At 53.5% G+C, this 26,221-nt stretch overlaps 1 pseudogene; it reads left to right on the top strand.

Annotated features, from left to right (window-relative positions):
- The first annotated feature begins 439 nt into the window (after window positions 1-439).
- LOC123039251 (G-type lectin S-receptor-like serine/threonine-protein kinase At2g19130) lies at window positions 440-25,217 on the top strand (annotated as a pseudogene).
- Window positions 25,218-26,221: the final 1,004 nt, after the last annotated feature.

The raw sequence follows: 26,221 nt of genomic DNA, 5'->3' as shown, positions 1-26,221 counted from the left end.
CATAATCTCATAGTCATAGGAACATGTATAAGTCATGAAGAAAGCAATAGCAACATACTAAACGATCAAGTGCTAAGCTAACGGAATGGGTCAAGTCAATCACATCATTCTCCTAATGATGTGATCCCGTTAATCAAATGACAACTCTTTGTCCATGGCTAGGAAACATAACCATCTTTGAAAAACGAGCTAGTCAAGTAGAGGCATACTAGTGACACTTAGTTTGTCGATGTATTCACACATTTATCATGTTTCCGGTTAATACAATTCTAGCATGAATAATAAACATCCATCATGATATAAGGAAATAAATAATAACTTTATTATTGCCTCTAGGGCATATTTCCTTCAGTCAGGACGTCAAGAGTTATGCCCTATGAATATAAGATACTACTAATAAGTTGAGGAAAATGCATGTTGTGCCAGCATGGAGAGGGCAATGCATTCTGGTGTCAAGATAGTTGGCATCGCGAAATCTGAAGCTCCACCAATGATGTAATTCCTTGAGTACCAGGCAGTATAGTGCCAGTGATATTTACTAGTTACCGCTAGCAAAGGCTGAAGGTAATTTGATGTGAGCCGAAAATTGTAGTACTTGATGTAGAGGTCCGAGGGTCCAAAGACTAGTGGCAGGTCTTAGGTGGTGTTTGGTTCTCTAGTCCTATGACTTTTTCTAGTCCCTAGGACTTTTTGAAAAAGACTCTCAAGGAGGTGCTTCTAAGGACTTTTAGCAAAAAGCCCCAAAAAAGTCCCCCTCGTTTGGTTTGTTAGGGACTTTTTTAGTCCCAACACAAAAAAGTCCTTGTAACCAAACACCCCCTTATGTTTGGTAGCTGTTGTTCAGGTTGTTGTGTTTCCTTGATGTTGATAGAACCTGACCACTTTATGGTCGTTTGCTGGCAGGTGATCAGTCAAGGTCTTATAGTCATTGTCAGGATGTTTCACCTGGAAGTTTTGTGGTTACCATTTCAGTTGTGCCCCAACGGCAAGGGTACCTGTCGCATTCTCCATTTTCCACCATGTCTAATTTTGTCTTGTGTTGTACTATGTTTTCCTTGCTTCCTAGTGGCTAAATTTCGTGTTTTGACCCTTTTGTCAAACAAAATCGAGATCTGACCCCAGTTTGAAAGTTTTTCAAGATCCGACCCTTTTGCTACCGCCAGGCATTTAGGCGGTAGGGTTGCACAGTCTACGGCCGCAGGTTCTGGCGATAGGTGTGGCTGACGGCCGTTAAACTGTTAACGGCTGCTTACGGACCTACCGCCATAAGCCACGGCGGTAGCCAGCACAAACCTACCACCGAGAGCCCTGGCGGTAGGGTGGGAGCATGTGTTAAGTTTCTGTGACCAAGAAATCCAACAGCTCAGCGGTAGGATTGTACATCCTACCGCCGAGGTGCTCGGCGGTAGCATCCTACTGCCAAGAGCACTGGCGATAGGATGTACAACCCTACCGCTGTGCTGCTCGATTCTCTGCTCACAAAAGGGGGGCGTGGGGGGAGGCACCCTACCGCCGGGTCTGATGGCGGTAGGTTGTGGTATCCTACCGCCTTAGTCTGTGGTGGTAGGGTGGCCCAGTGTGCATTTTTTGCACTTTCTAACTTCTTTTGTCTTCAAGTTTTTGGCGGATAACATTTAAACAGAATATGTATGACATAAGAAGCACACAATGTATGATATATGATGCACACACCACAAATCTATAAATAAAGTAGGTTCGATACATAGCAAATAGACATCCATAAATGTTTTCACCAAGTTATACATAGCAAATTAACAAAACAGTTTCACGAGCAAATCCATATGGTTCACGAAGCAAATATGCAAGTTTTAGGTTCAATGACACGGCGGCAATTTCAGTCCTTCCTTCCCCTCTTCGACTTTCGGTCCTCGTTATCCTTGGATCACTTCTCAACTGTCGTCTTCTTGCATGCCGCGGGACGTGCTTTCTGAAAGGGGGATGGACTCTTCCAATCCTTCTTCGGCACATTCCTCTTCTCACGCTAGGTTGGCTGAGTTGCTGGAGGTCCGTCGTCATTATCGTACTCCTCCTCCTCCTCATCGTCCTCTTCCTCTTCCTCACCATGTTCTTCTTCTACGCCCTCTTCTTCATCTTCCTCTGCATCATCATCATCGTCGCTCTCCTCCTCGTCATCTTGAACCGCCCTAGACGACAAGGCTGCATGGCTCAATGAAGCGAGGCTACACATTGGTGCAGGAGGAAAAACATCCTCGGTGTTTGTAGCGCACCCAAGCAGGCCCACAAGCCGGCGTGCTTTATTGACGTATTTCTGCAATGATAACGAAACAATATGAACTTCTTGAATGTCCAATGATAACAAAAATGAACTCCGTATTACCTTCACCGTTTCCCTCAACTTGTTCTCACTAGCTCGAGTCCCAGGGACAACACTAAGCGCATCAGAGGCATGAAAAATGCTTTTGTTCAGCTCCAAAGACTGCAAAGTAATAAAATGAGTCAATAGCACGAAAAGCTGTTTTCATCCAACCGTCGGTTCAAAAGAGGTAAAAACAACATACCATTATGTTCATGAGGGGTCCGTACTCCCTAAACCCGCCTTGAAGCTGTCTGATGCTCTCGTTGTAGGCTTCATTCTCTGAGGCGTCATCGAACAGGTCTTCGGCATCTGCTGTCGTCCATTGGGGCCTCAGACGCAGACGATGCTTGATGCCATCGTCGTACCACAGCATGTGATCCTCGTAGTCATCCCGGTCAATCACTCTCCTCTCCGTGTCTTTGCGTCCTTTCCACTCGTTCCATTCCTGCACATATTTCGCATGTTCGGCTTCCCAATCCATGATTGATTGATTCTTCTGCCTGCTCATCATGTAATGCATAAGAAAGAATGTAAAACATCCTTCTTGTATGAATGTAAAACATCAAAACAAGAACTTAGAATCGATGAAGATGGCTTGTGGTACTCACTGGTGTAGGTCGTAGCCAACGGTATCGTGGCCGGCTGGTGGTGTGTGTTGCGCCTTACCAAATTGTGCGGCAACGCGCTGTGGCAAGTGGTACTCCACGGCATAGGCACAAATCATGGGCACGATGCGCCGGAAGAGAAGCTGGTCCTGCTTGCACATGTTGTTCAGCTCGAACCCCCACTCTCAATCATCACTATACGACCACCAAGTAACCTATAACCAAACAATGTTAGGATCAAGTGAAAGTGTTATCGAAACAATGGTAAGCTCAAGTGAAAATGTAGTTCTTATACCTGGAAAGGCGTGAGAGCATCAAGCTCGTTGCTGAATACCTTGTACAAGGCCTTCGATTCGCCCGTGTAGACACGCACCACGTCCCAAGCGTATGCGACGGTCGGGTTCCGATCATCTTCGTCATCTCTGCCATAGTCCATCCATGCACGTGAGCGCAGCTTCTCCGGACGGCCCACCGGGATTCGCTCCCACATCCAAATGGAGAGGCCCCATACACATCCACACATACCGGAGGTGACTTCCGCTCTCTGGGTCGTGTCGTCAAGCTACAAACCATGTTCAGATGATAAGATGTCAAAATTTAAAGCAGCACATGTCTGATATTTGAAAGAAAGTGATATTCACTTACCGAACGGTATAGGTAGGCGAGTCCGGCGGCCCCCCAGCTATACCCCGCATCCCAGTCCTTTAGGAAGTCGAGATACATCCATAGGGCAGAATTCCCGGAGCAGTTCGGAAACACTACCTCCGTGAGAATGTACCACAGGTAGGCCCTGGCGTACTGGTCCACCACCCGGGGCTCGGCATCTTCCGGGCACTTGCTCCGGTGCTCGAGGAGCCATGACAGCGGTATGCCGGAAGTCCGGTTGCTCTTACCGGGGGGGCAGTTGCCGATGAGGCTGACAACCCTCTCGTGCCAGTTCGCCCTCTCCACTCTTCCTGTGAGAGCACGACCCTCGAGCGGTAGTGCCGTAATCATCGCTCAATCCTCGAGGGTCACGGTCATCTCCCCACATGGAAGATGAAAGTTGTGCGTCTCTGGCCGCCATCGGTCGATCAAAGCCGTGAGAGCTGAGTGGACGAGCGTCGGTGGCTTACGCTTGAACTGCAGGACGAAACCCAATAGTCGGGCTCTCCCGAAGAACGGTGCGTACCGCTCGTCGCACTCCATCTTAACCGTCATCTTGTGAGCCCTCATCCACAGTGATGGCAACATCTGTGAAAATCAATAACCAAAGCATAATTAGCATGGACATAATAGTTAGCAACTTGTTTTCATCAATTCGAAAGATTTGGTTTAAAATGGTAATTACCGCTCCATTGTCAATGAAACAGGCACGGTGACGCTTGTCGAACCTAGGGTCAAGCATTGTGTACTTCGTACCGATGTCGTCTGCAAGAGGTGGCCTCCTAAAAGAATTGCATAAGCATATCAAAAGATTTTTCAACATGAACTAGGGTTCAACATTAACTACGAAACATATCGATGCATAACAAAAATTAATCACATCCAACAGAACCTATGAGTTCAATCTTTGAATAATCATATATCAAGATTATTATGAACATGAACTAATACAATACATATATCAAGAACTAAATAAAATACTTTTATGAAGATGCAATCACTATGGTTCAAATGCATCATAACACATATTTCTCCAACAACATCCAACATGCATAATCTCATTTTTGTTAAAAAAAACAAAAAAATGAACTAGGGTTCATCTTGAGGATTCATACACTACATATAACAAATATATCAAATATTCATCTCCAATATTCATCATACACAACATCCAACACTTGCATCATAGCGTAGGAACATCCATCATCCATCATATAAAAAAACCATTCAAATCAATTATGAACTAGGTTTCATCTTAACACAACCATACCAACTATTCAATATAGTTCATATCTAACACAATATAACATCTAGAATCAACCTAAATCAATCCTAGGGTTAAAAAAATTCAAATAGGAGAGATTTGAATCGAATAATGCGACGAATCGAAAGGTGTTTGATTAAAACTTATTGGAGGGATTGAAAGAGCTTACTTTTCTTTCTTTGGGGCCATCTCGATCTGCAAAATCCATCAAGAAACGAAGAAGATCGGAGGGGGGAGTGGAGGGGATGAGAGAGGGCGAGTTGGAGCAACTGCTCTGTTCTTCGTGGTGGGTGCGGCTGGGTGGGGGGAGAAGGGGGTGGGGGCGGCCGGCCTGCGGTTTATATATGCCCACACCCTACCGCCAGAGACTCCGGCGGTAGGTTCAGACATCCTACCGCCGGGTGGAGCGGCGGTAGGGGGTGACGGAGGGGGCATGGAGGCCGTTATCGTTGCTGACGTGGACAAGTTTGCTACCGCCGGAGGTCTCGTCGGTAGGCTGTATGATCCTACCGCCGTGCCTCGTGGCGGTAGGGAAAAGGGTCAGATCTCGAAAAGGTTTCAAACTGGGGTCAGATCTCGATTTTGTTTCAAAAAAAGGTCAAAACACAAAATTTAGCCCTTCGTCGTAATACTTAAGCAGTACTCATGGCAGCTTGTTTCCCCATCTGCCCAACTTCAATATGTTTCTTCACCTGTTACTTCTTGGACTTGTTTTTACCCTACATATTCCTGCATCCTCTGCTGCCATTGACTCCATTGCACCTGGCCAAGGACTTGTTTTCGGTGTCGTGACAAGCTTGTCTCCCTAGATGGCAAGTTTGCGCTTGGCTTTTTCCAACCAGGTAGTAAGTCCCACAACACCTTGAACTGGTACCTAGGCATTTGGTTCAATAAAGTCCCCAAGATAACTCCGGTGTGGGTCGCAAACCGTGATTATCCAATCAAACAACCCGGTTTAGTTAGATTCACAATTTCCCAAGATGGCAATCTTGTCATCTTAGATCAAGCCACCAATTCCATAATCTGGTCTAGCGGAGTTAGTATCAGAACCAACACCACCATTTCCATACTCATGAACAATGGAAACTTTGTCCTACAAAATGCCTTAAACTCATCCAACATTTTATGGCAGAGTTTTGACCACCCAACAAATACTTTGCTTCCTGGTGCAAAGATCGGACGAGACAAGGTCACTGGTTTGACTCACCGTCTTGTTTCCAACAAGAACTTGATTGACCCAGCTCATGGTCATTACTGTTATGAGTTAGTTCCTAACAAGTTGATCCTTGCGCCTTTGAACTCATCCATAGCATACTGGTCTAGCGGGGAATGGAATGGACAGTATTTTAGCTCCATTCCGGAGATGTTAAGCCGCGACTTGATAGACTTCAAGTTTGTCAACAACACAAATGAGGAGTACTTCACATTCACCTTACTGAACGACACGATGATCATGCATCATCTACTTGATGTTTCTGGTCAAATGAAGACTTTAATATGGGTTGAGGTCTCTCAGGATTGGTCACATTCCTACATCAACCCCAATGCTCAGTGTGGTGTCTATGCTTTCTGTGGACCATTCACTGTGTAAGATGACAACTCAACTCCATATTGTAGCTGTATGAAGGGCTTCTCCATAAGATCCCCGGAGGATTGGGAGCAAAATGATAGGAATGGTGGATGCGTTTAGAAATACTCCTTTAAATTGTGGTGCTAACAGGAGTACTGCAGGAATGACTGATAAATTCTACTCCTTGTCCAATGTGAAATTGCCTCAGAATGCTGACAACATACGCTCTACTACCAGTGCTAGAGAATGTGCAGAAGTTTGCCCAAGAAATTGCTCTTGCACTGCATATTCTTGCACCAAAAGTCGATGCTCTATTTGGCATGAGGAACTCCTCAATGTAAAACAACAACATGCTGACACTACCGACACAAATGATGGTGCAGTTCTTTATCTTTGCCTTGCTGCAAAAGAGATGCAAACTCAGAAACCTGGCAGAAGAGTGACCACTCGGATTTTGGCAGTTACCATTGTCGCTGCCCTGGGGTTACTGGTACTCATAGTGCTAGTTCTTATATTGATGATTCGGAAGAACAATAGGAGTTGGTCTGGTGGTATACTGATAAATCCTCAAGACGGTGGAATTATTGCATTTAGATACACTGATTTGCTGTGGGCAACAAGAAATTTCTCGGAGGAGCTAGGTGCCGGCGGCTTTGGTTCTGTGTTCAAGGCATATCTGACTGACTCGGTTACAATGGCAGTGAAAAGGCTTGATGGTGCTTGCCAAGGAGAAAAACAATTCAGGGCCGAGGTGACTTCAATGAGGGTTATACACCATATCAATTTAGTTAGACTGATCGGTTTCTGCTGCGAGGGTGAACGAAGGTTGCTTGCATATGAGTACATGCCAAATTGCTCTCTTGACATCCATCTATTTCAAAACAACAGCACGGTTTTAAACTGGGGTACCAGGTTTAAAATAGCTCTGGGAGTTGCTAGGGGGCTGGCTTACCTGCATGAGAGCTGCCAAGACTTGATCATACACTGTGATATCAAACCAAAAAATATACTCCTCGATGAGTCGTTCATTGCTAAAATTGCTGACTTTGGTATGGCCAAGTTAATAGGGAGGGACTTTAGCCGGGTTCTGACTACAGCAAGAGGAACCGTAGGATAACTTGCACCTGAATGGATAAGCGGGGTTGCTATCACAACAAAAGTTGATGTTTATGGCTATGGGATGGTGCTAATGGAAATCGTATCAGGAAGACCGAATTCGCTTGAACTATACACTGCAGGTGGTGATTGTGATGTTTTCTTCCCTGTGCATGCTGCGCATATGCTTCTCGAGGGAGATGTTTTTGGAACGAAGACGCTAGAAGCGTCCGGCTTTAAATTAATAAAGCCCGAAAGGCATCCAGGTTTAACGGTTACACAATAAAGGTTCAGCAACACACCCCTCAGGGCAGCAAAAGCAAGGTTCATCGCTACAAAATCACCATGACGGACCAGCAAGAGCAATGACCTAAACGACTAAACACCGCGGAAGGCTCCAAAAGCATCATCAACTCGTCATGTTTTGTCTTGCCCTCGTCTGAATTGACTTGATACGCTCCATGGCTTCTGTCATGCGCTCAGCATCGCGCTCCTTCCCCAGCGGTGTCCACATCTGCAAAAATAGGTGGCATTTGAAGATCATGTCTGCAGGGTGGTTAGGAAATTTCTTTTCAATCGTAATTTTGTTTCGCGTCGTCCAAAGTGCCCATAGTAACGCCCCTACGCAACGCCAGGCGATTCTGCTAGAGGTCCCTTTAGTGGATTTTAGAATCGAGACCAATTGTGTCCCCGAAACGGGGTTCCAGTCTGTGTGAAAGGCCTCCCGAACTGCACTCCACATAAACCTGGCCAGGTGGCACCGGAAGAAAACATGATTCGCGTCTTCCCCTTGCCCACAGATCACGCATGAGCCGTCGGTCGGACCGTTCCGTTTAGCTATGTTGTCCGAAGTAGGCAGCCTATTCCTGAGCATTTGCCACATAAAGATCTTGATCTTCAAGGGCAGGCCTGCCTTCCACAGACCCTTTGCTATGTCAAGCACTGGCCCTCCAGTTAGCTTGTTATATAAGGACTTCACTGTAAATTTCCCGGACGCTGTCAAACTCCACTTGACAGTGTCAGCCCCCGCCCGAAGGCGATGGGAGCCTAATTGCTGGGACAGCCCGTCCCAAGAAATGCGCTCTTCGTTTGTTAGGGCCCTCATAAAGTGGATCGCCGGCGGGTCTACATGTAACGCCTCCCCAACTAGGATGTTAGTATCTGTGGCGATCCTGAATAAGGAGGGATGGCTTTGCCAAAGGGGGGAATCGCCCAGCCAATGATCAAGCCAAAACCTAGTGGATAGTCCGTTGTTGGTCTGGAAATTGGCCCCTAAATCGAAAGCAGGCCGCACCGCTTGGATCCCTCTCCAAAACTCGGATCCGTTGGCCGAGGCTGTGAATGGGTTCCCATGCGGGAAGTACTTGGCTTTAAGCAACTTTGCCCAGAGCCCCGACTCATCTTGGGTCAGCCGCCACCACCATTTGGCTAGAAGGGCAACATTCATAAGTTTGGAATTTAGGATTCCCAATCCCCCAAATTTCTTAGGCCTACAAACCGCCGCCCACTTGACGAGGTGGTACTTCCTTTTGATGCCAGTTCCTTCCCAAAAGAACCTGGATCTAGGAGTGTCTAGCTTGGCATGTACCCCATCGGCAAGCAAAAACATCCCCATAGTGAAGAGGGGAAGGGAAGAGAGGCTCGAGTTTGTGAGAATGAGCCTTGCAGCGGAGGACATGAAACGCCCTCGCCACGGGCTTACCCTATTGGCCACTTTCCCGTACAGGGGCTCCCATTCTAGTATCGAAAGTTTGCGGTTGGAGATTGGAAGCCCTAGGTACTTAATTGGGAAGCTCCCTAGCTTGCAATTAAGGAGGTTTGCGGTACGTAAGCTTTGCTGGTCGTCCATCCCCATGGTTATGACCTCGCTCTTGTTAAAGTTGATTTTGAGTCCGGAGAGGAGCTCGAAGGCTAGTAGCAAAAGTTTAGTCGAAGCAATACTGTGATCATCTGGCTTAAACAACAGCAGGGTGTCGTCTGCGTATTGTAAGTGAGTCACTCCACCCGGGATGAGGTGTGAGACTAGCCCCTTGATGTGACCGGCCTCCCTGGCCTTGGTCAGCATGGCTGCCATGGCATCAGCCACAAAATTAAAGACAAGTGGGGATATGGGATCGCCCTGTCTTAGCCCTTTCCTGTTACGGAAGTATTTCCCCATCTCGCCATTGACAATGACCGAGGTGTTGCCACTCGAGATCAGACTCATGATCCGGTGAACAAACCCTGCCTCAAAACCCTTTTTGAGGAAGACCTCGCGAATAAACTCCCAATTTACGCGGTCATAAGCTTTTTCGAAATCTAACTTAATGATAACACCCTGCTCCTGTGATCGTTTTAACTCGTGGACAATCTCCGTAAGAGCAATGGGCCCTTCCAGGATGTTCCTACCCTTAAGGAAAGCAGTTTGGCTCGAACTAATGACTTGTTGGGCGACCGTCGCTAGCCTAGAAGCATAAGCTTTGGCGCACAATTTAAAGGGTACATTGATGAGCGTAATCGGCCGAAACTGTTTGATAGATTCTGCCCCTTTGACCTTGGGGATTAGGCAGATGGCCCCGTAATTTAGACGAGACAGGTCAACCGTACCTAGGGCGAAGCCGTTTATGATCGCTTGGAATAAGTCCCTAAGCAGCGGCCAAAAGCGCTTGAAAAACTCCACCGGCCAGCCGTCAGGCCCTGGGGCCGTGTCGTTCTTCATACCCGCAAGCGCGCAATCAATCTCCTGGGCCGAAAAGGACACCATAAGGGCGTCGTTTTCCTGCTGCGAGACTCGTTCGTGCATGCCCCAGAAGTCTGCCCTAAGACTTAGGTTTTTCACCTCAGCTGTTCCCAACAGCTCAACGAAGAAGTTATAGATGTATTTCGCTATTTCGTTCTGAGATATCAGCGTCCCACGTTCTGATTGGAGCCTAAGGATAGTGCTCTTCCGTTTGCGACCGTTAGCGTAAGCGTGAAAGTATCCTGTGTTAGCATCGCCTTTCACTACCCACTTGACACCACCCCTACGGCGCCAGTATTCCTCCTCCGCCCTGAGAATAGCCAGGACCTGATGTTCAAGAGAGTATCTTAGCTCCCATTCGTCACCAGAGAAGGTTCTAATATCGGCCTGCGAGTCGAGGAGGGCTATATCTGCCGTAATGCGCTCCCTCTCCCTTTTGGACTCGCTACCATGGTTAGCCCCCCAGCCCCTAAGGAAAGCACGCAAAGCCGCAGCCGCTGAGGACCAGAACTCAACTGGTCCTCGTTGACGCCCCAACTGGTTGCCGATCTGGGACCAGCGATTTGTGACTAGCTGGCTGAAACCCTCATGTTCGAACCAAGCTGTCTCAAAGAAGAATCTATGGCTACGGCGCACGTTGTCCTCCCCTGAGGACAAAATCAACGGGACGTGATCAGATCCTATGCGCGTTTCCGCCACTAAAGTACAGAGAGGAAACAGCGCCTCCCAGTCACTAGAGCAAAAAACACGGTCAAGGACACATCTGATTGGCTCACGTTGCTTGTTAGTCCAAGTGTATCTGGCCCCAGTACGCGCGATCTCCCGAAGGGCAGCGGACGCAATGGCATTATTGAACATGGACACCCTAGCCCAGTCAATATTGTTGTTGCTTTTGTCCGCCCCCGAGCGGATCAAGTTGAAATCACCTCCTACCACCACTGGTAGGTTGGACGATTGTTTGGCCCCCACCATAGCTGTGATTTCATCTAAGAAAATAGCGGACCTCGCGTGATCCGCCGGCCCATAAACACTCGCGATCACCCAAGAAGCTTGGGAGACCCGGTGCCGGATAGTGGCAGCTATATAGAACGTGCCGCCCTCCCACGATATAACCTCACACACATCCTTGTTGCAACCCATCAGTTGACCCCCAGAGAGGCCGACGGACGGAATCCAGAACCAATCAAAGCGCTGGAGCGGATCGTACGCCAAAAGGTCTCTAAAGGAGAAGTCGGCCTTAATTGTCTCCTGGAGCGCTACAAAGTCAATGTGTTCTTTGGACATGTACTCGCGGAGCTGCGTGCGACGCCCTCCGTGCCCGCATCCGCGGATATTCCAGAAGAAATAACGCATTAGATAATCCTGTTACGCAAGCGGACTCCACGGGAGGAGACCACCTTGGCCACACGCTTCCTAGCCGGCTTTCGACTGGAAGAAGGCAAGACCGAGGCCGCCACGGCCTCAGCTCCCTCAATGGGCATGTCGACAGCATCAGCCCCTACTGATGCTGCGTCCGTGGCTTCGACCGCCTGGGCAGCCGCACACCTGGCGGCTGCTTCCGCGAGGGCAGCCTGGGCCTCTTCGCGCGCACGCAATAAAGAAATCAAATCCAGAGACGAGGAGTCTAGCGCTACGCCACTATCATGCAGAATCTCGGCGAGATGCTCATCAGAGAAAGCGCTCAGAATCTTAAAGGAGGGGAGAGGGTTACCTGTCGTGTCCATGTTCTTGTCAGCAGCACGAAGCTTTGCACTTTCCAGAGAGGTCATGTCTCCGAGCTTGGCCTTGGCGCGAGCGCTAGGAGCCCGAGACGACACCGGAGTTGCCCTAGTACGCTTGGCCTTGACTGCCGGCCCTGACGCCACCAGAGCCGCACCCAAATCGCCTCCCAGCGCCGAAACCGCCCCCGCAGCCTCCGAGACCACCGTCTTGCTCCCCGCCTTCCTCCCCGCAGTCTTCTTGGCCTGTCGGCCAGAGCCACTCGACAGGCGCCTGTCTGAGGCCGGAGTTGGGTCCGAGTCCATGAGGACGCAGTCCAGCCCCGAGCCCTCCCCCCCCTCGGGGTGGGGAGCCCGGCATGGCCCCGTACCCCCTTGCCACCAGAGGGAGAGGCGCACACAGAGCTGTCAGGCTGGAGCCGAGGACCTCGAAAGACGGATCCAGAGAGCGGGCGAGGGGGGGAAGGCTGACAGCCGTGTCTTGAGTCGCGATCACACCCAGTTTTTCCCATGTCTCGGTGTCGATAGAAGTGTCTTGGATGCTGTCTTCGGGGTCGTCCGCCCTCTCGCCCATCACCACATCTTGGCCCCCCACCTTCGCGCCGGAGCCGGCTGCCTCCTTCTGAGACGCCCCCGTCCCAGATTTGGGCGCCCCAATGGCAGCTGCCTTGGGGGCGTTGCCCGCGGAAGGCCCTTGCTTGCTAGGGTCGCCCTTTCCCTGCTGGCTGTCTGGCGGGGGAGCGGATGGGCCCACCCCCGAGGCTCCACCACCATCACCCAACCTTCTGGGCATCCGTTCTAGCTCCACCTTGATCTGATATCCTTCGTGATTAAACCAGACCTCCACCGTGCCATTCAGCTTGGCCGGCGACTTGCAAGCCAATTTCATCCTCACCGGACCCAACTTAATGAGGGAAAGTTCATCAACCAGAATCGGTCGGCCCAGCATCTTAAAGGCCTCCTTGATGCGCTCAATCTTGCGATGCTTCTCAGGAATCCCATGGAGCCGCACCCAAGCTTCTGGCATCACCATTGGTGGAAGCACCTCATGGACCACATCCCGCACCCTAGCAGTGATGTCGTTAATGGAGAGGAAGAGTTTGCCACTGGTCCGGGCCATGTGAAGAAGGTCCGCGGAGGGAAACACCACCATGAAATCGTCTTCTCCTACTTGCGTGACTTGCCAGTCCCAGTCCCCCGTGACCATGTGTTTGAGCTCCTGAATGAGAACCCGCAGGTTAAGGCTGCCTGGCTCCGCGGAAAGGATTGCCGCGTTTCCCACCGAGGGGAGCCGAGGGCCCTCCAGCTCTTCCTCCTCTTCAAACTGCAAACAGAAGAAACCCTCCCCTGAAATTGCACTGCCCATAATCTGCAGGCTAGGCTGCCGACCCCTCGTCGGGCAATGAGCGGAAGCATGTCCCTCCTCCTTGCAGAGCACGCACAAAGGCTGGAATTTGCATTTGGACTGGAAATGGCCAAGTCTCCCGCACTTGAAACATTCCACTTCCATAGCCTCCGACCCGTCCTCCACCGGAATGGGCTCGCCCACGGTGCCCTTCGCGCCAGGGGGGAGGGACACAGCCAAGGGGTCGGACGACGCCCGGGCCTTCTTGGCCAGCGGATCTCCGTGGCCACCACCATATCTGGGGAGATCCGCGGGCTTGCGTTCCAGCTCCCGACGCCGAGCCATCTCCTTCTTCTTCTTTCTTCTTTCCTGCTGCTGGATCCACCATGGGGGAGGGGGACCCCACTCCCCCTCGCGCCCCTCCGGCTCATAGCTCCTCTCAGATCTGCCACCATTTCTTGCTCGCTGCTCCTTCTTCGCCTTTTCCCGCAGCTCGCGCTCCCGGCGCCGCTCCCCATCTGAGATCGGGGGCTCCATAGGCCTCTTCTCCGCGCGCCGCCCATTCATCACCGCCGCCGCAAAAGAAATGGAGAGAGGGGGAGGTGGGGAAATGGGTTGGATGGATCTGGCACGGCGAGCCCAGCGCCGCACCTCCGATCTAGATGCGGGAAACCCTAGCGAGGGGTCAAGGCAGCCGCGGCGCACCCATAAATAGGAGCCGGGGTTGGGCCAAGGCCGAGGCAGGCCCGCCATGGGCTGGACGGAACCCACCGGCCCACTGATCGCCAGGCCTCCCTTCCCCCGGGACTCGCTGTCTCCTCCAGAGCGCGGGCCTTCACCGCCTGCCGAACCTGACTCATGGGCCGGCCCACGACCCCGCTGGCCCACCTCGGCCCCGGGACCGACGCTGCCAACCCTAGGCCTCGGAGACGCCGCGCCACCCTCCGCAGCCTGCGGCGCCGCCGCCTCCTCCTCCGCCGCCCGGCCGGCCCCCGCCGACGACGTAAGGCACGGCCACTCCACCTCCGAGTCCACCGGAGCGAGAAGCGTCGCCGCCGTCCTAGCACGGATGTCCCTCGCGGCACCCCCAGAGGACGGCGAGCCCCTGCCCGCCGGCGTGGAGGGTCGCCAAGCTCTGACCTCGACCGCGCGCGAACCCCGGCCTCCCGGAGCGAAGCGGCGACGCGCTCCCACGACTCCAGGCCCCGACGTTAGCGCACAGGCCACAAAGTCGCCGAGTGACGGCCTCGTCGGCGCCAGGAACCCCTCCCTAGACGCCGGATCCAAGTCCTCCTCGACCTCCGACTCGTCCGCAGCCAGCGCCCAAAACCGACCGCCCACCGGAACCAGCACCGCGCCAGCCCTCACGGTCTGCCCCGTCCCCACCGGAGAGGGCCATGCGCCGCGCCTGACCACCTCCCAGCCCCCTGAGGCCGAGGCCGGAGGCGACCGAGGCGGGGAGCCCAGTCCGTCGCCTTGGGAAGCGCCCAACGGTCCGCTCATTTCAAAACCTTCCTCTCTTAGTAGCCGCATTTTTGGTCCTCGAGGGAGATGTGGCAAGCTTGGTGGATGACAAATTATCTAGTGATGTGAATCTAGAGGAGGCTAAACGACTATGCAAGGTTGCTTGTTGGTGCATTCAGGATGATGAGTTTGATCGGCCGACAATGGGAGAAGTTGTTCGTGAAAGTCCTGAACGCCTCCTCCTGATGGATCCCCCTGGCGGCGCTCCTGGCGACGCTCGTGGCGACGCGCCCCCGCCCGCGGCGGCCGTCGCCCTCACCGGCTCTCCCGTCGCCTGCGCCGTCTTGGCTCCCGCCGCCCCGTCCTCTCCACCGGCACCGGCGGCTTCGGTCCTTTGCCCGCCCCCCGAGGCCGCCCCCCCCCCCTCCCCGCCTCCCGGCTGCGCTGGGCGGACCTCGCCGACGAACCCCCGTTCCCCTCCCCTGATGCCCCCTCCTCCCCTGTCGTTGTCACCCCTCGCCGCACCGCGCTGACCAGCCGGGCCAGTGGCTCAGCCCCCCAGGAGCGGGGTTCTGCCACCGGCTCGCGGCCGCCGCGGTGGCCGGCGCAGCCCTCGAGCTCGTCTCGGGCTGGTTGGGGCCAAGGCACGGACTTGCGGCACGGGGCTGCTCGTCGCCGGTGAGTGCGGGCATGGGGTGTGGCTGGCCACTCCGAAAGGGGCACCGCCCGCTTCTTCTGGTGCCGCCCGGTGACCGGTGCTGGCCCAGTGGCTCCTCCGATGCCGCTCGCGGCTCGTAGCGGCCCCGTGCCCTCACCTCCGGTGCTGCGGATGTCTCCCTTCCGGCCGTTCATTGCCGCCATTTGTTCCTCCGCCCTGCGTTTCCGGTTATCTCGACCTGGCTTGTTCCCTGCGCCTGCTCGCTCCGGTGCCTCGTCGGCGGTGGCAGCGGCGCCATGCGCGTCCGGGGAAACCCTACGCGGGCACAAGCCGCCCCGCCTGCTGGGTTGGGCTCCTTCCGTGCTAGGTATGCTGGCCCCCGGCCCGGCCCATCCTCATCGCCCGCCTACTGGGCCTCCTCCCCCTCGGCTGGGCCGGCCCGCGGGAGTTGGGCCTCTTAGTTGCCCTAGGCCTAGCTCCTGGCGACGCTCGATTTGGCTCCCCTGCGGCCTCCTGTTGGCCCCTGCTCTCTCTCCCACCGACAACTCCCTCCCCTCGAGCGCCCCTGTCCCCGCGAGCTCCCCTGTCCCCGTGCTGGTCGCCCCCCTCCCCTCCCTCCTGGCCGGCTGCTGGTGCATCGTCCTTCCCGCCTCCCCCGCCCCCCTCCCTCGCCGCGGCCACCGATGCCTCGGGAGTGGGACGACGGCGGAGCACGACACAAGCGCCGCGTCGACGACCGGCGCGACCCTCCCTGGCCGTCGTCGGACTCGCTCCGGCGCGAGGAGGAGCTCCGCCACGAGTTGAGGGATCTCCACGAGGGCCGCCGCGATGACCGTCGTTCCCCGAGCCGCCGTGACGCGCGGGGACGCTCCTGCTCACCCCGTCCGGCTGCTTCGGGTGAATGGCGAGCCCGGCGCCGCTCTCCTTCCCCTGCTACCCGTCGCGCCCGTTCTCCCACTCCGCCCCGGTCCTCACGCCCGGCCTCTTCGCGCGGCCCTACCCCGCCTCCGGCTCCTCCCACACAGAGGTACGTGCCGCCTCGTGCGGCTGCCTCCGCGACGCCGGCTGCGGCTGCTGTCCCGGGCGGGGGACCTGCCCGCGGGCGTTCCGGCCCTGCCAAGAAGAAGAAGCGCCGTGGCGCGGGGCGTGGCACCCAGCCCGCCCCTCCCCCACTAACTCTGGGTTCTTCTTCCGCTCCGGGTCCCGTCTCCAGCCTTCCCCGTGAAAGGACCACGATGTCGCCTAGAGGGGGGGTGAATAGGCGTTTTAAAATCTTTTATGGATTTGGCTATATCCTAATGCGGAAATAAACTAAGCGGATACTTTTCAAGCACAAATCCTAAATATACTAGGCTCACTAAGTGCACCAACAACTTAGCATAAACAAGATGAGAACAACAGGATATGAGTAAGCACAAGTAAGTCACACAAACTTACTCAGTGTATATCACGAGGTATGGAAATGAATAATACACACAACCACAAGTAAGCAATACAAGCTTACACAAATTGTATCACAATATATGGAATTTAATGATACAAGCAAACTCAAGTAAGTTACACAAACTTACTTGAGCAATATCACAATATATGGAAGTTTATAACACAAGTTAGCAATTCACACTAATCACAATGTATATCAATAATAGCAAGTATGAATTGCGGAATATGAAGTGTAGGCCTAAATAATCTCTACAAGGAAATGGCCAACACAATATAATCAACCACCACAATATAATGAGGACAACAAGATATAGTGAATGCACGGTCAAATGACCAAAGTCAACCACAAGTAAGGAGTTAGGGTTAGGGATAACCAAAGTCACGGAGACGAGGATGTATCCCGATGTTCACTTCCTTGGAGGGAAGCTAGTCACCGTTAGAGAGGTGGATTTTACCACGAAGGCACACCAACGCCACGAAGGCTCACCCTATTCTCCTTGAGATATCACCACGAAGGCAATTCTCAACCACTAGTGGTAGACCTTGAGGCGGCCTCCAAACCTTCACAAACTTTCCGGGGGACAAATCACAAGTTGATTCCTCACCGGAGCACTCCTACCACCTAGGAGTCTCCAACCTCCAAGAGTAACAAGATCAAGGGGGAAATGCTCAAGACTTGCTCAAATCACGAATTGCTTTGGTCACAAGAGGGAGAGGGAGAGGATCTATCTTTTGATTGGAACAACTCTCAAGAACACTCACTAATCTCTCCGGGATCTAAGATTTGGTGTAGGAGAAGTGAGAGGGAGCCACTTGTGTTCTTGGGACGATTTGGAATGAAGTGCTCAACCCTCCCCCGGAGTGGGAGAGGGATATTTATACCCCCAAAGAAAATAGAGTCGTTTCCCGCAGTTGCTGACCTGCCCGGATGATCTGGACGCATACCCGGATGATCCGGGCAATGCCCGGATGATCCGGGAAGGTCAATATACAATGTGGTGAAGTAGATACCCGGATGTCCGGGGACATAGCCGGATGATCTGGGCAATTCCCGGATGATCCGGGTGGGTAGCCGGATGATCCGGCTAGCGGAATAAGCTTCTGTGATGAATTTTACGAATAACCCGGATGATCCGGGCAGGAACCCGGATGATCCGGCAAAGCCCGGATGATATGGGAGAGGACCCGGATGATCCGGCCAAACCAAACTGCTGCAGCCTAGAAACTGAAATAGGCACAACTTTTACATCCGGACTCCGATTTTGATGATCTTGGGCTCGTTTTGAAGCTATGAAAAAAAACCCAGGTCCTCACATAGAGAACCACCCAATATGAACCAAAATGGAGGATGCAAAATATGCAAAGGTTTTATCATGTATTTGGGTAACCTATTTGGCTTTGGATTTTCTTTGGTATATAGGATATGAGTGGAATTGTGTAGAGAAGATGTTGACTTGAGCAAATGTATCACGAACCCCTTTGATCCCCTCTTAATAGTGCGGGATCCCTATAACTCAAGAATCATAAAAGGTCTACACTACATAGCTATCAATAATCCATTCTTGAGTGTATGTGTTCCTTCGGTGTTCATCACTCCACAACACTAACGTCGAAGGAACTAATACCTTTGACTCGAGCCTTTCACTTGAGCTTGAAGTTGAAGTTTCTTCTTGGATCAAGTTGAATGGCAAGACATTGGTGAAGTCTTCAAGTAGCTCCCCCATACACAATGTGGGAAGCTTTGCTTTGTATTCATCTTCATGTGTCCATCATGTGATCATCCACAAGCTTCAAGCATGTAATCCTTCGGGATAGTTATCTTGAACTTGCCCTTGTCAACCATGATCATCAACACTTGATGTCATCCTCTCATAGACACTTGAAATATCTCTCTCGATGCGAGCCCATGAGAATCTCCTCTCAAAAACATAGGCAACACATAGTATGGGTTAGTACACAAAGCGCAATTGACAAATTCTTACCATACCACAAGATCTCACGTGGCACATGATTTGCGCTTGTGTGTTGACCATCTTTGAATTCAATCTTCGATCTTCATCTTGGTCAACCTTAATCTTTGCTCCATGATTAATCTTGATGCACAACTACATGTATATGGCATTCATTCTGAATCCATTCAATATCCTTCTTGCATCACCCATGGAACAAACCTTCCTATATAACTTGATGTCATTGTTTCTTCATAGGAATTGTCATTCATTATCAAGTCTCAATGCATATATAGATGTTGATGGATTTCATCCACCAATTCATCCAATATTCTTCATGCATTGCAAATGGAAGTTTCCTTCAAATGTATATCTCAGTGCAGACATTAGTCCATTAGGATTGTCATTTAATTACCAAAATCACACATGGGGACTACATGTACTTTCACCCCGCCCCCTGTGCTTCAACTGCGGGGTGGCGGGCCACTCTCAAGTCGAATGGGTCAATCCCCAGTGTTGTTACCTCTGCAAAGACCTTGGGCACCCCGCCCTCCTGTGCTCGGATCGTCCGGTGGTGTCCGAGCTCATGATGAACGGCCACGGCATCGAGGGGCTGGGCTTCTTTCACCTCGAGGTCCTTGACGTGACGCCCCCCTCCCGCTCCCTCCAGGCGGTCGTCATGGTTGTCGATGGGGTGGCCTCCCCGGAGATGATTGAGACTGAGCTCAACCACCTCTACCGGCACCAGTGGGACTGGGTGGTCACCCTACCGCTGGCCACATCTTCACCGTCGTCTTCCCCGACTCCATCAGCTACGGTTACGCCACCCGCAGTGGCCGGATCACTCTCGCCCTCAACCAGCTCATCGTTGACATCTCTGAGCCGATCCTTGACGCCCAGGCCGTGGCCGTCCTGGACACCGCCTAGATTCTCGTGGCCGGCCTCCCCGACATTGCCCGGTCTGAGCTCGTCATCCGCCAGATGTTCCGGATTCTGGGCAAGGTGGTGGTAATTGACGAGCTTTCTCTCCTCAAGGAGGAGGAGGTCCGGGTCAAGGTCAAGTGCCTCGACTCTTCCAAGCTTCGTGCAACCATTCGAGTGTTCTTCAATGACCAGGGCTTCGACCTTAGGATCTCCCCCGAGCCCCCCAACCACGTCGGCCGCTCCCGCTCTTTCGACGTTGGTCTTTGTGGCGGCAACGCGGGGGCCGACGGGGACTACCGTGGTCGTCACCGCGCTCGCTCCCACTGTTCGGAGGAGGATGGGGGTTCGGAGGACTCCCACTCCCGCTCCCCGTCCCCCTCCCCCTCCTCCTGCCGCTGGCGGGCAGGGTCGGCAGGCCGCACCCGGCTTGCTTCTCGACGGCCCGTCAGAGTCGATGGCTACGTCATCTGAGGCGAGTGACATCTCCAGTGTTGGCCTGGTCATCTGCCCGGCCTCCTCCCTGCGCTTTCCTGCCCCGCCAGCACCTGTCGCGCTGGCCCTGGAGTCGGGTCTCCCCCCAGCGTCAGCACCGGACTCCGACCCGCTCTTGTCGGCCCTGGTGCCTGACCCCGAGGATGTCGTGCCGTCCGAGCCGGTCTCCTCTCCTCCGCCTCCTCCCACTGCGGCCGTGTTGCCTTCCCCGACCGTGCTCTCTCCCCTCCGCTGCCGCCTCGGGTGGCCCCGGCCTCACTCGTCGCCGCCCCTGCTCTGCCCCTGTTGTGCTCGTCTCCGACTTCGGCTCCGACCCCGTTGCTCCTCGTCTGTGTTGGGCTTGCCTCTCGGGTCCCGCCTGCGTCTGACCTCGCTGCGGATGGGGAGCCCGGGTGACCACCCCCATGGCCACCCAGCCCCCCCCCCTCCGTGCTCCGCGGCCTGCGCTCGCCACGGGTGGTCGGCCTCCTCCCCGGTGACCGCGTCTCGTCGGAGCGCTCGGCTGGACGCTGCACACCCCGAGGACAGTCCGGCTCTGCCCGTCCCCGCACGAACAGAGCTCCGTGCTGCTGCTCGGAACCTGGATCCAGGTACGCCTGCCGTCCCCCCCCCCCTCTGCTTCATCTTGTTCCTTCTCTGCTCTCTAGTCGGTTCCCCTCGGCAACCTCGCGAAGGTCGCTTCGGACTCCGTCATCATCTTTAGGGGGGCTGGTCCCCCCTTAGTCTAGATCGAGGCCATTAGGGCCTGCGAGATTCTGGACGGGGGACTTGCGGAGGCCCGTGTTGCCTTCCTTTTGCCCCACGTCCCCTCCCCCCCTCCCGTGTCTGAGGAGGTCCCCTCCCCGGCGCCGTCGTGGCGGACCGGTGGCCTTCTCCCGCTTGATGGTGCGGATGTCCGCGACCACACCCGCTCCCCCACCGCGGCCCTCCGTGCCCAAAGTGCCTCCTGTGTCTTGGGGTCAAGCAGCCCCCCAATGGTGCCTTAATGCGAGCCCTCTTCTGGAACATCCGCGACCTCGGCCATGATGGACGACGCCGCCAACTAGTGGAGTACATGCGTGATGAGCACATTGACATTGTCGCCATCCAGGAAACTATGCGCTCTGAATTCTCCCTTCCTGAGATTGACCGTCTGAGCTCCCACCTCTTTGCGTGGCATTGGCTCCCTTCTAGTGGGAGCGCCGGCCACTCGGGGGCATCCTTCTAGGCGTTAAAGATGCCACCTTTGAGGTGGGCAGCATGGATCGGGGGGAATTTTTTCTGAGCATGGAGTTGTTCGAGCGGGCCCTCAACTTCAAGTGGGAGGTCATCATAGTCTACGGGTCGGCTGACCATAGCAGGTCTGCCGCCTTCCTCGAGGAGCTCCATCGGAAGATTTCTGTGGCCTCCCTCCCGATGGTGGTGGGAGGTGATTTTAACCTCCTCCGTGTTGTGGAGGACAAGAGCAATGCTAATGTCAACTTTGCCCGTATGCAAATGTTCAATGACTTTATTGCCGATCTCGGTCTCCGCGAGATTGATAGGATTGGTGCCAGGTTCACCTGGACCAATCGGCAGGCTTCCCCGACCCAGTCCGTCCTGGACAGGGTCCTAGTTTCCCCGGATTGGGACCTTCGTTGTCCCCTCGCTTCCCTTCGCACCATCACCCGGATTGGCTCTGACCATGTCCCGCTCCTTCTTTCCTCCGTCGATGAGTGCCCGCCGTTCACCCTGAGATTCCGGTTTGAGACCTTCTGGCTTTCCCAATCTGGGTTCGTGGAGGCCGTCAGCGCACGCTGGGTGCAGGCCTGCGCTCACCCTCACCCCCATTCCCCCTCGGCCATTGATTCGTGGCACTTCTGTGCCAAGCGTGGCCGGCAGTTCATGAAGGGATGGGGCGCGAACTTGGGTCGAGACCTCGGCGATCGTAAGAAGGCCCTGTTAGCCGCCATTCAGGCGCTCGACCTGCATGTGAATGCAGTGGGGCTATCTCCCGATGAGTGGCTTTCCTGCTATGACTTAGAAGATCAGCTCTCTGTTATCTACACGGATGAAGAGGCCTACTGGCGCATCTGTGGTGCCCAGAAGTGGGTTTTGAAGGGCGACGCGAACACGCCTTACTTTTAGGCGATCGCGAATGGCCGCCGTCGTCGCAACACCATCCCCCTCTTGTGGGACGATGCCACCCTCCTTCAAGACCCGCACGACATCCAAACCCACGTTGATGGGTTCTATAGGTCTTTGTTCTCTGCCGCTCCTAGGAGTGGCCTCTCCCTGGCTCCTGACTGCTGGACTGGCCCTCAGATGGTCTCTGACGCGGAGAACGCGGCCCTTATGACCCCTTCTCCGAAAGCGAGGTTTGGGCTGCCATTAGGGGCATGAACCCCACCTCGGCGTCGGGTCCTGATGGCCTCCCGGTTAAGTTCTTCCAGACCTTCTGGAACGTGATTAAACCTAAGGTCATGGCCATCTTTGAAGAGTTCTATGTTGGGTCCATTGACCTCGGTCGGCTTAACTTTGGGATAATCTCCCTCATTCCCAAGGTGCCTGGCGCGTCTGACATTCGCCAGTTTCACCCGATCACGGTCATCAACGTGATCTTCCGAATTCTTGCAAAAGGATACGCCAATAGGGCGACCCTTCTTGCAGATCGCATTACTCACCCCAACCAGTCCGCCTTCATCCGGGGCCGGTATATACTGGATGGGGTCCTTGTCCTCCATGAAGTCCTCCATGAGGTCCGCGCCAAACACCTGAAGGCGGTCTTCTTGAAGATTGATTTCCATAAGGCCTATGATACTGTTAGTTGGTCCTTCCTTCGGGAAGTGTTACTCCGGAAGGGCTTCAACGACCGCTGGATCACCAGAGTTATGCAGATGGTCTCCTGCGGTCGCACGGATGTTAACATTAACGGCGAGATCGGCCCTTTCTTCCCCACCTTATGTGGGGTTAGACAAGGCGACCCCTTCTCCCCGTTCATGTTCAACATGGTCGTCGACGCCCTTGCCTCCATCCTGGATAAGGCGAAGGCGGCTGGCCATATTCGTGGGATCACCCCCGCATCTCGCCGGAGGGTCCCGGATTTCACTCCTTCGGTATGCCGACGACACCATCATCGTGGTGGAAGGCTCGGAGGTGGACATCTCCAACCTCAAGTTCCTCCTCCTTTGCTTCCAACAAATGTCTGGCCTCGAGATTAATTTCGACAAGAGTGATGTTATGGTGATGGGCTACCCTCCCGAGGAATGCCTGGCCATTGCCAACCGGCTTAACTGCTGCCTGGGCTCCTTTCCCACGACCTACTTGGGTACGCCCATTAGTGACTCCCGGCTCATCGTCACGGACTTGCGCCCGACCGTGGCCAAGCTCCAAACGCGCATTGAGCCTTGGCAGGGGAGGTGGTTATCTAAGGCAGCCCGGACTATTCTCATCAACTCTTCCCTCTCCAGCCTCCTCTTGTTTCTTATGAGCTTCTACAGCCTCCACGAGACCCTGCACCATGAGATTGCCAAAGTCCAGTCTCGCTTCTACTGGGCTGGCGAGAATGACAAGCAGAAGTATAATATGGTCAGTTGGCCGGACATTTGCAAACCCAGGGAGCAGGGCGGCTTGGGCATTATGTGTTCTAAGCGTATGAATATCGCCCTTCTCTCTCGATGGCTTTGGTGCATCTCGCAAGGCATGGGCGGTCTTTGGCTCGACATCATCCGGAACAAATATCTGCGCGGGCAGCCCCTCGCCTTCTGCCAGAGAACTGGCGGCTCCTAGTTCTAGCAGTCGGTCGTCCAGCTCCTTCCGGTTCTTCGCACCGGGACTTCCATCTCGGTTGGCTCCGAAGCATCGACTTTGTTCTGGTTCGATCGTTGGGCTAGTGACACTCCCTTCGCGGCGCGCTTTCCCGGACTTTTCTCCATCGCTGTTGACCCTGTGATCTCTGTCGAGAGGGCCCTTATTGACTTAGGGTGTCTCGCCTTCCGGAGGCCATTTGGGCCTCCGGAATCTGCTGCTTGGCGCGAGTTGTTGGACTATGTTGCCCTTCACGAGCCTAGGGTGGACGGTGGTCCTGACCAGGTGCGTTGGCGCCTGGAGCCCTCTGGCATGTTCTCCACCAAGTCTCTCTACCTGGCCATCGCCCCCTCCTCCGCCCCCCTCCCCCTCTCGATAGTGTGGTCCATTCGCCTACCTCTGAAAATCCGGATCTTCATGTGGCAATGGATTTGCGGTCGGGTTCCGTCCGGGTTGAGGTCCACAAACGGAATGGCCCGGGCTCGGGCATCTACCCCCTCTGGGGTGTCCCCGAAGACTCGAATCACAGCTTCTTCTCCTGCGTGTCCGCTCAGTTCGTTTGGAGCTGCTTTCGCGAAGTGGTTGGTGGAGATTGGTGCCACACCAACTTCCCCGACTTATTTGCCGAACTCCAGAACTCCCCCTTGTCGTCTCGCCGCATTAGGTGGCTTGAGATTGGGGTCCTGGCCTGGACCCTCTGGACGATCCGCAATAAGCTTGTGATCCAGCGCACCCCTCTTCAACGAGCTACTGACGCAATCTTCAAACTCTCTAGTTTCTTGCAGCTTTGGCGGCCGCTTAGCCGCCCCCAGGACTGCGACACCATCTCCGCCTTCATCACCGACCTCCGATCGATGGCCGTCCGCCTGTCGCCGCCGCCCCTGTCGCGTCTGCCAGAGCCAGATTAGCCGCCTTCCTCGCCCTTAGGCGGCTGCCTTGTTTCCTTTTTTTATGGGCTTGTTGAGTTGTGCCCTCAGCAGAACCTATGTACTTTTGTGTGAGACTTGGGTGTGTGCGTGTGGACTAGTCCGTGTATGTGCGCTCTCTAGCGGTTTGCTTTATTTATAAAGCGGGGCGAAAGACTTTTTCAATAAGTTGTTCATGCTCTAGAGGGTCTATCTGATCTTGACATGCCTCCCATTCCAAGACTACTTTAGGTTATTACAAGGAGGAGCTTACACCCGACACCCACCTACTCCTACCTCTGTAATGAATCGAGATAATGAAGATGCAGCATGGCATACATAAGAAGCAAACATCTATATATATGTGAAACATAGTAAGAAAGTCTGAGAGGGAACAAGAAGAATGATACTCAATAGCTGTGTAATTTAAGCTTTATACTCTATACCAGGTGCGTAAATCATCAGTCTAGTCATTCTAATCTTCCACAGGTATGAAATAAAAAATTTCAGAAGTTCAGTGCAACCTCTTGCAGGATTGATTTTATCAATGCAAAGGAATATTTTTTTGTTCTGGTTGCTCTTTTTGGTTTGCTTCATGGTGGCGTCTTTCGCTTCTTCACTGGAATATATGTGTGCATCATTTCATGACCTGCTGCCTTGCCCTATTTAATCTGACAGTTACATGATCTTGTTGGATAAATGAGCAACTAGCTTTACTAAGGGCCAAAGGCCAGTACATATACAGATGTGGTAAAGTGCAGAAAAACCCCTTATACAATGGGGATGTACACAAGAAACTATACACATCTAACACCCCCCCCTCAAACTCATGGTGGATCAACAACACTGAGTTTGGAGAGAAAAAAGCCATGATGCGCTCGAGTCTGTGCCTTCGTGAAGTACTCAGCCAACTGTAACTCAGAGGGCACATAGTGAAGAGCGAGAGTCTGATCCTGCACAGTAGCACGCACAAAGTGGGAATCCACGCCGATGTGCTTGGTGATCTCATGCTTCACCGGGTCACACGCAATACTGATAGCACCGATACTGTCTGACAGTAGGGGAGACGAGGTAGTAGCAGACACACCAAAATCCTCAAGTAACCACCGTCACCAGATCACCTCAGCCGTCAACATAGCCATGGCTCGCAACTCAGCCTCTGTACTCGAGCGAGAAACTGCAGTCTGTTTCTTTGTCTTCCAGGCAATGAGAGAGCCACCAAGAATGACACAGTAAGCAGACAATGAGCATCAATCAAAGGGATCACTAGCCCAGGTAGGATCAGAGTAGGCCTGGAGCTCAAGAGAGCTGGAGCGGGGAAA

The sequence above is a fragment of the Triticum aestivum genome, chromosome 2B (assembly GCF_018294505.1).
Source record: "Triticum aestivum cultivar Chinese Spring chromosome 2B, IWGSC CS RefSeq v2.1, whole genome shotgun sequence".
Taxonomy (NCBI): Eukaryota; Viridiplantae; Streptophyta; class Magnoliopsida; order Poales; family Poaceae; genus Triticum; species Triticum aestivum.
The sequence above is the reverse complement of the archived record's forward strand: the minus strand, read 5'-3'. Positions and strand labels throughout refer to the sequence as shown.